The sequence below is a fragment of the Neomonachus schauinslandi genome, chromosome 12 (genome assembly GCF_002201575.2).
Source record: "Neomonachus schauinslandi chromosome 12, ASM220157v2, whole genome shotgun sequence".
In the NCBI taxonomy this organism is placed as follows: domain Eukaryota; kingdom Metazoa; phylum Chordata; class Mammalia; order Carnivora; family Phocidae; genus Neomonachus; species Neomonachus schauinslandi.
In genome coordinates, this window is record NC_058414.1 from 55,356,132 (window position 1) to 55,360,307 (window position 4,176).

A 4,176-nucleotide genomic window follows, 5' to 3' on the forward strand; every position below is an offset into this window, starting at 1 on the left:
GAGAGTTAGCCTTGAGAGGCCCATTGGGCATTCAAATGGAGATTCCTTATATTACAAATATTGAAATAGAGACCAAGGGAGGTGAAAAAAAATCACCTAGTTTAAGGTCATATCAGTAAGAAACCAAAATAAAAAGATAAAAGGAAGGCAAAAGAAAAAGCCCGTATCTATGTATCATATCAATATATATCCTAAATGCTTCACCTCCTCTTTCACCTGGCGTTAATCTGTTCCCAGAAATTTTGTGGGGAGAAAAGTCTTCTGGAGCAAGTGTCTGCTTTCGATTTGATGTGGTCTTAGGGGCATAATGGCAGGGAAAATGAAGGCTGAATAGTTTCATGCTATCATTTTATGTTTTCCTGAACATCATTTTGATCTTATGCCTGAGATCAACTGAGAGGTGGTAGTTCAGAATCTTTGTTACCACCTGAGGGGGGAGAAGGGAGGCTCAGAAAGGCTAAATGATTTAACTGAAACTGCATAATTAATTAAAGTTTTTGCTGAAATGGAGATTTATGCCATGGAGCTCCCCTGTGCTGTCTCTCTACATCCCCTCCTACCTGGATGAATGTTCCAGTGGAGCCAAAGCCATTCTCTGGGCAGCTCTTCTCAGCCTGGCTTGGGAGTGTTGGAGCCTGGAGCTCTCTACACTGCTTCTTCGAATGACTCTCTGAAGTGACCAAGTGTGATCCACCACAGAGTCCCAGGACCTTACTGGGCTGCCTTACCGAGAAGGATGGTGTCTACTGATATTTCTAAACTGCTTCTGTCTAACGTCTTGCAAAAACCTGCAACTGATGGAGCAAAAGACCCTTTCATTACTGTGGCAGTAACTGAGTAAGTGAGTCACTCGCTGGCCCAAGGCCAAATTCAGCTGTCAGGCGCCTGAAAGTTGTGAAGAGAAGATAATGCGTTTTCCTCTCCAGGGAGAAGAGAAAACACATTTCCCTCTTTCATCTGTATCAAGGTTATCATCTTAGTGGTTATCTGAGCTTATAAAACTGAGCTTAAACTTCCATGAGCATTTATTGCCTTTTTTATTTTTAGTACCATAATGTATTTTAAATTTTGTTCTGTAAAGTGTTAACTGTCTTTGTTCAGTACCTTGCACATAGGAGTTTTCTGTCCTATATGCATTATAAAATGCTGATATGATATGAAACACCTAGCATAGATTTGGTGTTGATACATGGTCAACAGGTGTAAGAATGAATTGTTTTACTAGCCATTGAGAACTGAGTCCTTGAGACCATCCTGGAAAGTTGTAAGAATGTGATATGGCTTTACAGAGATGGTAAAATCAAAGGACAAGGAATGGAAGGAACCATATGAAGTGTAGAGAATGGAAGGGAAAAAAAGAGTATTTTAAAATTTTCTCTATAAAAAACAATAAGAACTAAAGAGCACCCTGATAATGCCACCCAACACAGGGGGCGAACACCAGGTTTTTTATGTTTAGTGAAGATGCATAGTCTGGTGCTGTAAGCCTTAAGTGTTTAAAAAACAACCATAATTACTATGTCTTTGCTTGTCACTAAGTGGGACTCTGAGACATGGTTCCAGCACCAGTACCTTTCCATGATGTGGGGCTTGGTTTTGCCTTGTTAGTAAGATAAGGTGATCAGTAGTAATTGTTGGCAGAACTCGAGGAGGGGTGGACAGACACATGGATACTTCTGCAAATGTCTTAGAACAATATACAGTTCATGTATGGATGATTACAATGGTTTGAAAGATGGTCCCCTTGCTTCCTCTGGGTGTAGTGAGAAGCAGAGTTTTGTCTGTCTGTGGACTGAGAACAGGACCGGCTTCTCCTTTAGTTTGATAGTGGCCACCCTGCTGGGTCCACAGTTAGAAAGCTTTTCACCAGTTCAGGGAATTCTCAAAGACAGCATTGAAGCTAAAGAGAAAATAAAGGCAAATAAAGCTAAAATTAGAAGAGGGGAGTTCAGCATGAAATAAAAATGTAAAAAAGGTGTTATTATTGCCCTCAGATTCATGTTCAAGTTGGCCAAGGTATTTCTTTGCTGGAGTTTTGGGCTTGCCTGGTAGGTTTGGGAGCTCAGAAGAAAAGTGAGCATGGAGGACCAGGGAGCCAGGCTATATCTTATATGTAAACCAGCCACCTAGCTTCTACCCACCTGACCAGAGCTGGTCCCTAACCAGCAAAGATAGAACTGTCCTATGTGCAGCACCAGAGGCCTTCAGATCTCCAAGACAGATTAATGTTATGAATCCTACAAAAAGAATAGATCATTGCTATTAGACTAGATTCAAATAAAATACAAGATGTCTAGTTATAGGTATATTTCAAGCCATGTAATGTTTGGGACATACTTGTACTAAAAATTATTTATTATATATCTTAATTTCCAAATTTAACTGGGTGTCTTGTATTTTATGTAGTATATCTGGCAACTCTGTATCAGGCTAACCTATTACAAATGATGGTAAGGGATTCGGCTCCCTTGCACCTGCTCAGTCCAGCCCGGTCTAGCCAGTATGTCCATCCACTTAAGGTCCTGGGCCTTTAGTTCGTGCTCCACTGCCTTTCCAGGGTAGGGCACCCAGGTGTGCCTGAGCTCTGTACAACCCGGTAGCTTCAGCAGCAGTAGCCTCTATAGCCTGGGTGCTTCCTGGCCATGCGTGCTCCTGTGCTTCCCCTACGCAGGCCCAGTGGGTGCTGGCATCCACGAAGTCACCATCAGTCAGAACCTGCTGGCTTCACTGCAGGTGGATATTGAACCCTCCATCCAGCAGATGCACGAGGAGGAGGATGAGCAGATCAAGACCCTCAACACCAACTCCCTCCTTCATCAATAAGGTGCAGTTTCTAAAGCAGCAGAACAAATTGCTGGAGACCAAGCGGGCCCTGCTGCAGGAGCAGAAGTCAGCCAAGAGGAGCTGACCTCCCACCCCCCAGGCATCTTTGTGGCCCACATTGCTGGCCTGTAGAGGCAGTTTGAGTCGCTGCAGCTAGATGTGGGCTGCCTGGAGGTGGAGATGCAGAATATGCAGGCCATTGTGGAAGACTTCAAGAACAAGTACCAAGATGAAATTAATCATCCGCTGGCTGCTGAGGATGAGTTTCTGGTGCTACAAAAGGACACAGATGCTGCCTGCATGCCTGCATGAACAAGGTGAATTTGGAGGCCAATGTAGATGACCTGATTAATGAGATCAACTTCTTCAAGACCTTCTATGAGACGGAGTTGGCAGAGCTTCAGTCCCAGATCTCGGACATGTCCATGGTGCTGTCCATGGACAACAGCCACTCCCTGGACCTGAATGGCATCATCGTTGAGGTCAGGGGCCAGGCCAAGAGATGGCCAAATACAGCCAAGCTGAGACTCAGGCCTGGTACCAGATCAAGTTTGAGACCCTCAGGTCCAGGCTGGGAAGCATGAAGACGACCCCTGGAGTGCCCCACTGAGATTGCAGAGATGAACTATGTCATTCAGAGGCTTCAGCAAGAACCAGTGTGCTCAGTTGGAGGCTGCCATTGCTGAGGCTGAAGAACATGGGAAGCTGGCACTTAAGGATGCACGTGCCAAGTAGGAGGAGCTGGAGGCCGCCCTGTGGGAAGCCAAGCAGGACATGGCATGGCAGCTGTGCGAGTACCAGGAGCTTATGGATGTCAAGATGGCCCTCGACATTGAGATCCCCACCTACCCCAAGCGGCTGGAGGGTGAGGAGCGCAGTTGGTGGGAGATGGTGTGGGAACTGTGAACATCTCTGTGCTGAACTCCACTGGTGGAGGTGGCAGGACGCTGGCCAGGCTGGTCTTCAGAGGAGCCATGAACAGCAGTGCCTTGAGCTTCTTGAGTGGCGGAATGCCTGGGGCCATCAAGTCCTATTCCATCAGGACCTCAGCTGCCATCTACAGGAGCATAGGAAAATGAGCCCTGGTGTGCAGAGACCCATACCCCTGTCCTCCACAGTCACAGGAGGACTCCCATCCCTTGTCCCAAGACTGCCAGGCAGTCTGAAAAATGATGTCAGAAGACCTTCCAATAAATCAGCCTTTCTGGAAATAAAGCAAAACCTCAAAACAAAAACAAAAAACAAATGATGGTAAGAGACATTACCTGCTTAGGAATAATAAAATCAAATGTCCAGGGATGTATGTATTGGTGGGAACACCGCTAAATATGTGTCTATAGGAGAAATTCAGTA

General features: G+C 45.5%; 1 pseudogene; it reads left to right on the forward strand.

Annotated features, from left to right (window-relative positions):
• The first annotated feature begins 2,502 nt into the window (after positions 1-2,502).
• Positions 2,503-3,902, forward strand: LOC110579911 (annotated as a pseudogene).
• Positions 3,903-4,176: the final 274 nt, after the last annotated feature.